At 35.0% G+C, this 12,797-nt stretch overlaps 2 long non-coding RNA genes across 3 annotated transcripts; both read right to left on the minus strand.

Moving 5' to 3' along the window:
- LOC104724703 lies at positions 6,563-7,424 on the minus strand. The gene is made up of 2 exons (XR_757746.2): positions 7,131-7,424; positions 6,563-7,055 (listed from the first exon to the last, which is right to left on the minus strand). It is a non-coding gene; the product is annotated as an uncharacterized LOC104724703 (long non-coding RNA).
- Positions 7,726-9,186, minus strand: LOC104724704. Of its 2 annotated transcripts, none has more exons than XR_757747.1 (6): positions 9,090-9,186; positions 8,926-8,975; positions 8,678-8,738; positions 8,496-8,570; positions 8,315-8,393; positions 7,726-8,226 (listed from the first exon to the last, which is right to left on the minus strand). It is a non-coding gene; the product is annotated as an uncharacterized LOC104724704 (long non-coding RNA). The 2 variants fall into 2 exon arrangements; XR_757748.1 differs by having other exon boundaries at positions 9,075-9,186.

Genomic DNA, 12,797 nt, shown 5'->3' on the forward strand with positions numbered 1-12,797 from the left:
AGGGTGTTATTGCATGGTCTCAAGTCTGGTTCTGTAAGAGATGTGAAAGTACAAAAGTTAGAGAAGGTACAGGACGATCAGACTCAATTTTATGTGCTATGTGTGCAGAGGAAACAGGAAGAACAGAGTGGAGAAATTTGTACTCTTAGCACTGTGACAAAAGAGACAAAAGCTGAGGGAGTTATAGGTCAGTTGGTGGAAGGGTTCCCTGACCTCTTTGTTGAACCGGCAGAGTTACCACCATTCAGAGAACAACATAACCATAAGATCAAGCTGTTGGAAGGATCTAATCCGATGAATCAAAGACCGTATCGTTATGCTATCCATCAGAAAAATAAGATTGACAAAATTATGGAAGAAATGTTATCTGGTGGAACCATTCAGGTTAGTTCTAGTCCCTATGCTTCCCCAGTAGTGTTGGTAAAGAAGAAAGATGGATCTTGGAGGCTTTGCGTTGATTACAGAGAATTGAATGGGATGACTGTAAAGGATCGTTTTCCAATACCGATGATAGAAGACCTTATGGATGAATTGGGAGGATCAAAGGTTTACTCTAAGATTGATATTCGTGCAGGGTATCATCAGGTTAGAATGGATCCTAGTGACATTCATAAGACTGCATTCAAGACTCATAGCGGCCATTATGAGTACATAGTAATGCCATTTGGCATTACCAATGCGCCTGCTACTTTTTAGAGCTTGATGAATTCAGTCTTTAAGGAGTTTTTGAGGAAGTTTGTGTTGGTATTCTTTGATGATATATTGATCTACAGTTCTTCCTTACAAGAGCATGTTTATCATCTGAAGTGTGTATTTGAAGTAATGAGGAAGAATCAGCTATTCGCCAAAATGAGTAAGTGTGCCTTTGCGGTTGATAGGGTCGAGTACTTGGGGCATTTCATTAGTTCAAAAGGCATAGCAATGGATCCGCTGAAGGTCAAGGCAATAGAAGAGTGGCCAAAACCAGATACGGTAAAGCAACTGAGATGATTCTTGGGTATGGCTGGTTACTATCGCTGCTTCGTCAAAAACTTTGGAGCTATCGCCAGTCCTTTGCATGTATTAACGAAGAAGAAATCGTTTGTGTTGTCAGTGGAGGCTCAGGAAGCTTTTGATCAATTGAAGTTGGCCTTATGTCAAGCACCAATGCTTGCATTACCATTGTTTGATAAGCAGTTTGTTGTAGAAACTGACGCATGTGGTCATGGTATTGGGGCTGTATTGATGCAGGAGGGGCATCCTCTAGCCTATATTAGCAGACAATTGAAAGGAAAGCAATTGCATTTGTCTATATATGAGAAGGAGTTGTTAGTTGTCATATTCGCAGTAAGGAAGTGGAGGCATTACTTGTTACCGGGGCACTTTGTTATTAAAACTGATCAACGCAATCTCAAGTATTTGTTGGAACAAAGGTTAAACACTCCTATTCAACAGCAGTGGTTGCCTAAACTGTTAGAATTTGACTATGAAATTCAGTACAAGCAAGGCAAGGAGAATTTGGTGGCTGATGCATTGTCTAGGGTGGAAGGTTCTGAAGTGCTGCAAATGTCCATGTCTATTGTGGAGTGTGATCTGATGAAAGAGATTCAAGCAGGGTATGAGACGGATGATTCATTAAAAAGTTTGATTCTACAGCTAAACGACATTATTCTTGGAGTCAAAAATATCTTGAGGAGGAAGAGTAAGATAGTGATTCCATCAAGTACAGCTTTGAAAGATAAAATTCTTTAGTGGTTACACTGTTCTGGAGTTGGTGGGCACTCGGGAAGAGAGGTTACTCATCAGGAGGGTGAAGGGCGTTTTCTATTGGAAAGGTATGGTGAAGGATATTCAAGCTTACATCTGAAGCTGTAGCTCTTGACAACAATGTAAGAGTGATAATACTGCTTCTCCTGGACTCTTACAGCTTCTGCCTATTCCTGACACTATTTGGAGTGAAGTCTCTATGGACTTTGTTGAGGGGTTACCTCTATCTGCAGAAAAGTCCGTGATTATGGTGGTGGTTGATCGTCTGAGTAAAGCCGCCCATTTTATTGCTTTGGCACATCCTTATAATGCTTTGTCAGTGGCTCAAGCTTATCTGGATAATGTGTTTAAGCTTCACAGATGCCCTACTTCCATTGTTAGTGACAGGGATACCATGTTCACTAGTGAATTTTGGCGTGAGTTTTTCACTCTGCAAGGTGTGACTTTGAAGATGTCTAGTGCATACCACCCACAGAGTGATGGACAGATGGAAGTAGTCAATTGGTGTTTGGAGAATTATCTGCGTTGTATGTGCCATGATCAACCTCACATGTGGAGCAAATGATTGGCTTTAACAGAGTTCTGGTATAACACCAATTACCACACATCCAGCCGTATGACGCCATTTGAAGTTATGTATGGTCAAGCTCCTCCTATCACTTACCATATCTTCGTGGTGAATCTAAGGTGGCTGTAGTAGCTAGATCTCTGCAGGAAAGGGAGAATATGCTGATGTTGCTGAAGTTCCATCTTCTTCGAGCTCAGCACCGTATGAAGCAGATGGCCGATACACATTGTACTGAACGTAGCTTTGCCATTGGTGATTTTGTATATGTGAAGCTGAAACCATATCGCCCGCAGTCCGTGGTGATGCGAACAAATCAAAAGTTGGCTCCAAAATATTATGGACCAAATATGATTGTGGATAAGTGTGGTGAAGTAGCTTATCGCCTTGCTTTACCCGACTATTCGCAAATTCATCCCGTCTTCCACGTCTCGCAGCTCAAGGTATTGGTGGGTAATGTTCTTACGACAACTCAACTACCATCTGTTCTGCAAGATGTTTTCAGGAAGGAACCGTCGAAGATTTTGGAGAGGAAGATGGTTAACTGCCAGGGCCGTGCAGTGACAAAAGTTTTGGTTCAATGGCTCAATGAACCGATGGAGGAAGCGACCTGGGAGTTTCTTTTCGATCTTCAAAAGAAATTTCCGAAGTTTGAAGCTTAGAACCTTGCGGTCAAGGTTCTGCTAACAGGGGAGATGTGATGCAGAACCGTGCGTGTGAGCTCCCACGTGTGGAAATTCACATGTTGGTGGATGAATAAGATGAGGACGCGTGGCGAGTTACGATGGGACGATCAAAATTGGCTGTTAGAGCCTATATGAGCAAGTGTTAGCTCAATTCTTCTCTTTATGCAAAAATCATTTCTATCAGAAAAGCTTGTAAAACTTCTTAAAAAGTTTTTGTTGCTGGGTTTCTCTCTGCTTGAGAGCTGGCATATTGATTCCGTGTTTTCTTGAACATCGAATCGATTGTTTTGGAGATTTTTTGATTGATTGTGAGTTTGATTGTATCATTTCGAAGAACCCTAATTTAAGAAAATCAAAGAACAGCCATTGAGATATGCCGTCGGTGGAGATGATTAGTTACCAAAAATTGAATCACTCTCCCCTGCTTGCAATAAATTTTTGAGAGAAACCTTCTCTTGTTTTGCAATCTATTCGTCGAGAGAGAGAGAGAGAGGAAGAGAAAAACTAATCGACAATTTTTTTTTTCTCGACCAACAATTATCGAACACGTTGACAACTCTTACGATTTCTTAAACCTCCTAATGAAGAGGTACTTCTTAGAAATATCCATATTTTTGATTTAAATTTAATTAGATAAAAGCTAAGAATTTACACTAAAAAGTCCCAATAAAGATGCCCTAAATATACCAAGAGGTCGACTCTCGTGTTTCACGAAAGTCGCACTTGCCTAGGAAATCTTAAGAGACATACACAAGGTGTATGGCGTCGTCCCACAACAAAAGTTTATAAATATGTTGGTGGAAAACTGGTAATTGTATATGAAGATGGCATCAGTTGAGAAGGCGATGATGCTTTGGTGTTGTCAAATTATAGTCGAGCATGTTGGCATGATATTATCTTTGTAGTTTACCCATAAAAAATATAATAGGTATTGTAGTGCTAGATACTATTAAAATTGTAGTTGTAATCTTGCTCTAGTCGATTTGTTTATAGACTACGTCTCATGAATATTGAGCGCGTTTTAATGATGTTACTCCATATTTATGGATTTTAATGGATTGTTGGTATGTTTATGAACATATATGAAAGTCTATGTTGTAGCTAAATCTATATGTTCAAGTGAGACGTCTGAGTGCAACTTTGAACGAGTCTAAAGTAAAAGATATATATAGTTTTTAAAAACGTTGCACTTGCCTAAGAAATCTTGAAAGACATACACGAGGTGTGTGGCATGGTCCCACAATAAATATTTATAGATATGTTGGTGACAAAATGGTAATTGTATTGTATATAAAGATTCTATCGGTTGAGTAGGCGATGATGCTTTGATGTTTTCAGATGATAGTCAAGCGTGTTGGCATGATACTATCTTTATAGTTTATCCATAAAAAAATATAGCAGGTACTGTTCTGCTAGATACTATTTCCGTTTCAAAATAATTTTTTTTGCTAGACGACAAAAGAAAAAACAAAAAAGGATTTTTTGCTTTCTTTTTTTTTTCTCTTTTTTTTTCATGTAAGTTTCCATGCAAATTTCAATATATATTTCAATAATTTGTAATCATTATTATTTGTGCAGCGGAAAAAAATCGTAATATGTGTGTTTTTATCTTAAATATCTTATATTTGGAAGGAAAAGAATACTATTAAAATTGTAGTTGCAATCTTGTAGATTTGTTTATGAACTAAGTTTTATGAATATTAAGTGCGTTTTAACGATGTCACTCTATGTTTATAATTTTTTTGTGGGTTTTTGGTATGTTTATGAACATATATGAATGTCTAAATTGTATCTAAATATCCGAGTGCAAATTTGAAAGAGCATAAAGTAAAAGGTACAAATAGTTTTTAAAGAGGTTTGGTTTCCATATAGTGGCATCAAGAGTAGTTTTTGCCATACTTTTCTTTCAAAGACGAGAGAGAAGCGTTTAGGTGAACTTTGGATCGCTTTGAACGCATGAAAATTATAACCCTACCAAATTACACTGACCTCGTGTGTTTTTAAAAAAAATCGTGCAAAAAGAGATGTAATCCGTACGGAAAACTTCAAAAATGTGAATTGGTGTAAGTCAACAGTTGACCCCAGAAAAACTGTAGTAGTAGTTTGAGTTTTCAAGTAGAGAGTCCAAAATATAGATTTTGGAGTTTATAGTATCATCCTGATTTTATGTTTTATCTATAGATATAAATTTATACAATTTTATAGGTTTGTGTGGAAAAAGTAGACTATTTTCTCTTTAATTTTTTTTTGTAAAAAAACCCATTATACTTCGGTTCCATTTTCTAATGGAATACGATAACTTCCAAAATAAACTACCCACTCCTAGTATGAATACAAGTTTCTTTGAATATCTAACTTATATCTGGTCAGTAGTGTTTCAACCTCAAGTTATACGTTTAATTATATAAAATACCAAGCATTAAACAAACTATTAAAATTTGAAGTCCCATCTACATCCTCATAACCAATCATAAAAATTGATAGTATATCTTTAATTTGATATAATTTACCACACTAACTATTTCGAAACGCCAAATGATATCATTTTTTTACCAACCAAAAATGCAAGAACGGTGTTCATGACCATACATATTTTATAATCTAACACAACAAAGCTAAAAAATTATATTTTATGTATGTTCATGACCATACAGACACTATGTTTTTCAACAAAACTAACATTGAAATTCAAGTTGTGCGTTTAACACAAACAAAAAACAACAACAACAACAAAAATTGAATGGTAAAAATGGAATAGATGTATACCGAAAGGCTACAACTGAATTTTGACATCAATCATAAAGAAAAGTGTGATTAAAACAAAAGGCATATAACAGAATAAAGAAATACACATTGCATTCTAACTAAATACACCAACCATTCGATAGAGTTCCAACTGCAAAGACTAGAGTTCCAAGCGCAAAGACTAAGAGACCAAAAGATAGGCACTAGTGTTGTAAAAAGATTAAGGCAGAGAGTACAACAAGTGGTAAAAACTAACATAATAATCATACAAGTGTATGATGCAACTTTTGAGAATGTCAGTTAACATGTTTGTACCGATCACCAAGGATTCAGAAAATAACACGAAATGCATTCATGATTTAACAAAAATACTATCATAATCTGCACGAGTCTCAACAATGTTCATTTATTTCGTAAAACAAGAGAATTTATGACATTTTCAGTTAGTGTATAGATATAGTAAACACTCAAGCCAAGGGGTATATATTATAGAATCTAACACAGTATTCATTAGAGTATAATGCATCATTCTATAGTAAATCCAGAATTCCAGTTTCACATGCTTAGAACAATCACCAAGGGTTTAGAGCATAAAGCAATACAAAGACATTCGACATTCAATAATATTATTACCATAATGTGAATTACTATCACAGACATTTAAAAATAAGTAACTACAGTAGATCCCAAGATGCATCTATTTTATTAAATGAAAAAAAGTTATTTATACATACAAACACCAAAACAGAGATATTAAGTAGTTTCAACACACAATATAATGTTTCAAAAGCCAAAGTAAAATCAACCTTTACTCAGTGGATGATGCAAAATCCTAGGATGTCATTCACATGTTTAAAACAATCACCAAAGTTTTAGAGCAGAAGGCAAAAAAATTCTTTCAAGGTTCAAGGAACACAAACTACATAAGTTAATCTACGAGAGACTCTACATCCACTATATAGAATAAGAGAGCTTATGATACACAAGCACTGAAACATAGAGAATAGTAAAATTAAAATACACAATGCGCTCATCTAGAAACGCAAGCAATTTTTATGATTTTCAAACTGAAAATAGTACCTAGTCTCTCGAATTGGAATCTGTTCCCAACTGCGTCATCATTAAGGCTTGATAAAAGCACCAGAAACTACCACTTTGGAGCTCAGGATGTTGTATGGGTCTCTCACTTGTGATTTTCATATACTAATTACAAACAAGTTTGGAAAGCACTTAAACAAAAATAAAAAGGTTTGAAAGCATATACCTATCAAAATTCTTAACAATCTGAACACCGTGACTTGAGAAGCACATACCTGAAAGGAAAAGAAAAAAAGAATTTGTTAGTCTTCATTTTATGTGAATGTATATACTTACCTCGTTGGGCTAACCTTCTTTAAGCCGTACGTTGGTCCAAGTTCTGGTCATTTTTACCATCAAACAAGTCACAATCTTGTCTTAAGATTTCTTTAGTCCGCTCCATCCAACATATCGCAACTCATTTCCTTACATGCATGCACTACCCTTACAATGTCTTTTGACTCCTTTGTCTTATGGTTTTCCATTCTTTTATGTCTTTGTCTTAGGAATCATTAGGCCGCAAGGTCAGTCATTCATGTCTTATGGTTTTTACCAGCCGTGGGTACTAAACTTTGAGAACTCTTTGGTTCTTTCTTCATGTCTTATGGTTTTTATCAGCCGAGGGTACCAAACTTTGAGAACTCTTTGGTTCTTTATTCATGTCTTACGGTTTTTACCAGCCGAGGGTACCAAACTTTGAGAACTCTTTGGTTCTTTACTCATGTCTTGTGGTTTTTACCAGCCGAGGGTACCAAACTTTGAGAACTCTTTGGTTCTTTACTCATGTCTTGTGGTTTTTACCAGCCGAGGGTACCAAACTTTGAGAACTCTTTGGTTCTTTATTAATGTCTTATGGTTTTTACCAGCTGAGGGTACCAAACTTTGAGAACTCTTTGGTTCTATGTCTTTTTTCTTTTCCCATTCCCAACATGCATGCACTACCAAGCCAACAGTTCACGGTTTTGCTCGGGACAATGTCCCCAAAATAGAATATGACAGAACACCATTAGATTAGTGTCTGCCCATGATCTTTTTTGGGTTTTGAAAAAAACAAAACCAAAACAAAAACATCAAAAACTAAAATCCCCGATACATAAGAATCCGCAAAACAAGAAGCCAGAACCAAATAAAGGCTTTGAATTCTTTGTTAAAGAGAGGATCCTTCTTTGTAAATGGATCAAGAAAACGAAAACCAAAATTAAAACCACAATAATACAAAAGCCAATTGCTTAAATACAGGAAAAATAAATCTGATCAGATCATGAACTCAATCAGTTGTAATAATTCGACTTCAATCCTCAAAACAAAATTGAAAAACAAAACATAAAACACAAAAACAAAATGAGAGAGACAGAGTAATACCTCGATGAAGCGGAGACAAGCTTCCATGGATTAGATTCGAAACCCCTAAAACAAAAGTTAAATACAACAAAGGATTAGTAAGATTTCGAAACCTTAAACAAAATCACGAAGAGGTTCAGGGTAAGAAACTTACGAGGAAGAAGAAACAAAACGGATTGAAATAGCTTCTTGCCCGAATCAAACCAAACAACCCTAGATCAGATCAGTACAACCTATATATATATATAAGAATGATTAGTGAGTAAAAGTAAATCTAGAAACTTTTAAAAAAAACCAAAGAACACGAAGAGGATCAGAGGAGTAAGAACCCTAACCAAATCAATCACGAAGGAGACCAAGCCCAGCCGATTGTTGTAGTTTCGTTCTCGAATCAAACCAAAAACAAAACCCTAGATAAATCAATACAACATACATAAGAGCGAGCGATTACAAAATAAACTTATGAATCCTAGAAAGGAACTCACGATACAGAGAAATTGAAATACATACAACTAACCTTAATCTGAACCAATCATCACGAAGGAGACGAAGCCTAGCCGATTATAATAGTTTCATGCCTGAATCAAACCAAAAGCGAAAACCCTAGAAAGATCAATACAACATCTATAAGAGCGACTAGAAAAAAAAAACTTATCAATCCTAAAAACGATAAGAAAAAAAAGGAAAAAAAAGAAAAATTTGGGGAAAAAGAAGAAGAAACCCTAAAAACACACACACACAGAGGATCGGAGGAAGAAACCTTACCAAATCACCACGAGGAAGAAGAAGCCCAGTCGATTGTAACGGTTTCGTGCCTGAATCAAATCAATATCAAAACCCTAAATCAATATAAGAACGATTACACAAAAATTATACAATTCCTGAAAACAAATTAGCGATACAGATTGAAATACATAAGATTACTCAACGTGAATTTCCTCAGCAGTCGTCGAATCGAAGCATTCTTCATGCGAAAACCCCCGAAGCGAGAAAAAAAAATTGGGAAAATACAAAATAGGGCCTCATTTGTATTTAGCTTTAGGCCTCATTTTAAACCATATGTTTCTGATATATATATATATATATATAAAAAGTATAAAGAAAAATAATCTTTTGAAGTAGTTGAAAAAAAAAACCTTCATGAGGCATTGTTGCATTTTACAACTTTCATATTGACTACACAAATGTGTGATCATACTTAAATATAATTTCTCTGTTTCGAAATTAGGTGACAAAGAAGATTCGTGTAGCAAAATAAAATAAGTTGAGGTTTATGTTGGTGGCTTCTCAACCTTCAATGAGCTTCAGATCTGCTAATAAATCTCTAAGAGGATATTAAGATTAGCCTTGTTAGTGCAAGTGGATACATTGATGCTGGGGTATTTTAAAAAAAATTCTTGGATTCACCCCTTTTTATTCTTCCCCACTTAATCAACTAATCAAATTACAACAATTTTATATTTTCTAACTGGTGGAGAGCTTCTACTCCTCCCTTTAGCTTTTCTTGTGATATTTGACTTCTGTTCCTCCACGGTATCTGATATAGAGGCCATTTTTTAATCTAGCTTCCCAGAACTAGACTCACCCACCTCTGCCTGCGACACTCCCACTCCTAGGGATATCTTGGTTTTGGCGATAGCTACCCCTTTGGGAACAAAGCCTGCATCCTTTCCCTCCACAAAATTCTTCTTCATCAAAGGCAATATATTGTGTGTTTTAAAGATCAAATTTATATTTATAGTTTGTCGAGTAACTATAACAATTTTGCATAATCTAATAATTAATAGTTTTAAATATATCAAGATTTTTTTAGGTAATAAGTTTATTTATAATAATAAGTTTTATGTCTCAAAACTTTTAATAGCAAACAGAAGAATACACAATTAGAACACATATTCCTTTTCGATTATCAATATTTCCATTTTTAATTAAAAATCACACTAAATATTGATATTAATTAATTTATATACTGAGATATACATATAAATAATCACACATCACGATATCTACTAATTTAATTTCATTTTTTATATTTATGTATAAATATATATAAATCTATATTTATTGTAAATAAGTTTTCAGTTAATGAGTCGGAGATAATTCAAGAGTAATATACTCCTCTCTATAATTAATTATAATAACTATTGAAAGCATGTTCTTTAAATTACTATGGTAATAATACTAAAAGGAACATTTTTTTTTTGATAACTGTTAATTATATTACCAAAAGGAACTTGAGGTTTACAAGAGTTTAATTAGGTAACTACAGCCAAAAAAAAATTAAAAAGCCATAAGTTACAGGAGAGCAGATTAACCGAAGCAAAAAAAAAACCTCAGTAAAGGTGCGCTAGCCATTTGAGTAGAAGTCCTTTTCCTTGCTTGATGTATTGATGAGCTAAGAGGATGTCTATGATTGTCCTGTCAAGAAGTCTAAACAGATAATGGCTTGGGAGACCAGTTTCTTAAGCGTGGAGGAAAGACCTACCGTGGTACCTAGGAGCCAAGTGACCAGAGTTTGCCAAGAGGTAAAAATGAGGTTTGGGAGACCAAGCTGTGGGAGGACTAATCCCCAAACTTGGAGGGAGTAACTGCAGTGAAGAAACAAGTGGTCCTTGCTCTCCATTCCATTAGAGCATACACTACAAAAAATTAGTTGTATTGTATCATTTAAATTGCATCACCCAAGCAAATGATGTAATTTTAAATTGTTTATTTACGAGTGAAGCAAATATATATGATATAATATCAATTAACTATAACTGATGTTATAATTATCTAATTTGACATCATTTATTTAGTTAAAATTGATTTACTTTTTATTAGATTGTATCATTTTTTTAGAATTGATATAAAATTTAAATTTACATTATTTAGATAAGTGATGTATTTATTTATTTCTGGTGAAATCACTTTTTAAACGATTGCAAATTTACATCAATAAAAAAACTGATGTTAAAATTAATTATATTAAAAATGGATATACAAATATATTGGTTTTTTAAAACAAAAATAAAATATCCTCAAAATCGATTGAGAGAACAACCCTACTTCCCCATCTTCTCTCTTCACGGTTCTTCATCTTTTCAAAGTTTTTTTTTGTGTGCAAACTTATTCAAGTTCATAAACTAAGAATTATTGTAGAAGAACAATTGGGTTTTGTTCCTCTTGTCTAACACAATCTAAGGTATGTTCTAGAAACTCAAATATCATGGTTAGTTTTGAAATAATTCTTTTGTTTTCATTTGTTAATTAATTGATTGATTAATTTCTAAAGCTTACAGACTAGACTAATCTATTTTTTAGGTTTGATGGATAAGTCATGGATAAAGAAACCACGTTTATCTCAAGATTACATATTAGGGGTGAAAGGTTTTTTGGATTTTGCATTTGGTACATCAACAACAACCATGATGAAATGTCCATGTAACCGTTGTTCTCTGGTGAAATATAAGTCGAGAGAAGATATTGATGGTGATTTGATGCAGTATGGCTTTTTAAGTTCTTACACACATTGGGTACTACACGGTGATGATATATGTGTCACAGGTAATGCAAGAGTAGCTTCTGATATTGCTCCTGTTGAAGTAGATTCAACTTCGACTCTCTTGAATAATCATTTTCCAGATAGTACTACAAATATTGATGGTGGATATGAACCTGGATCTTCTGAGCAACCTATGGACACTGATAGACCATCAACTTCAAGTGGAAATTGTGAAAAAGGAGAAGGTTTTGATGAGTTGCTTGCTGATTTTAATCAAGAGCTATATGCAGGATGCACTAAGTTCACAAAGTTGTCTTTTATATTGAAGTTGTACCATATCAAATGTATGTGTGGAATTACCGACAAGGGGATATCTTTGGTGCTTGATTTGCTGAAAGAAGCATTTACACATGTCAAATTGCCAGCTTCATTTAGTGACATGAAAAGGGTTATTCGCAAATTAGGATTGAACTATGAGTCAATTCATGCATGTCCAAATGATTGCATGTTGTTTTGGGGGGGAAGATGCAGAAAGGAAAATCTGCAAAGTTTGTAAAGCATCTCGTTGGAAAGAAAAGATTAAGACAAAGAGTACAGGATCTGCTGGGTCTGCAACACCTGCTGGGTCTACAATATCTGCTGGATCTGCAGGATCAAAGAAGAGAAAAAGTAAAGCTCCTGCAAAGGTTTAGCGTTATTTTCCTCTAAAGCCACAACTACAACGTTTATTCATGTCATCAAAAACTGCTACCCACATGAGATGGTATGCAACAGCTAGTAACAATGATGGTAAGCTTCGACATCCAAGAGACGGAGAGGCTTGGAAGGCATTTGATCAAAGATATCCTGAATTTGCATCTGATCCACGAAATGTCAGACTAGGTTTGGCGACTGACGGTTTTAACCCCTTTGGTACAATGAGTGTTAGTTATAGCATATGGCCAGTGATATTATTTCCTTATAATTTTCCACCATGGATGTCAATGAAGCAAACATCAATGATTCTCTCTATGGTTATCCCTGGAAAGCACATGCCTGGTAATGATATTGATGTCTACTTGCAACCACTTATAAAAGAGTTGAAGGAATTGTGGTCTGTTGGGATTAAGACGCAAGATGCTTCCACAAACCAAACATTTAACATGCGAGCAGC

The sequence above is a fragment of the Camelina sativa genome, chromosome 11 (assembly GCF_000633955.1).
Source record: "Camelina sativa cultivar DH55 chromosome 11, Cs, whole genome shotgun sequence".
In the NCBI taxonomy this organism is placed as follows: Eukaryota; Viridiplantae; Streptophyta; class Magnoliopsida; order Brassicales; family Brassicaceae; genus Camelina; species Camelina sativa.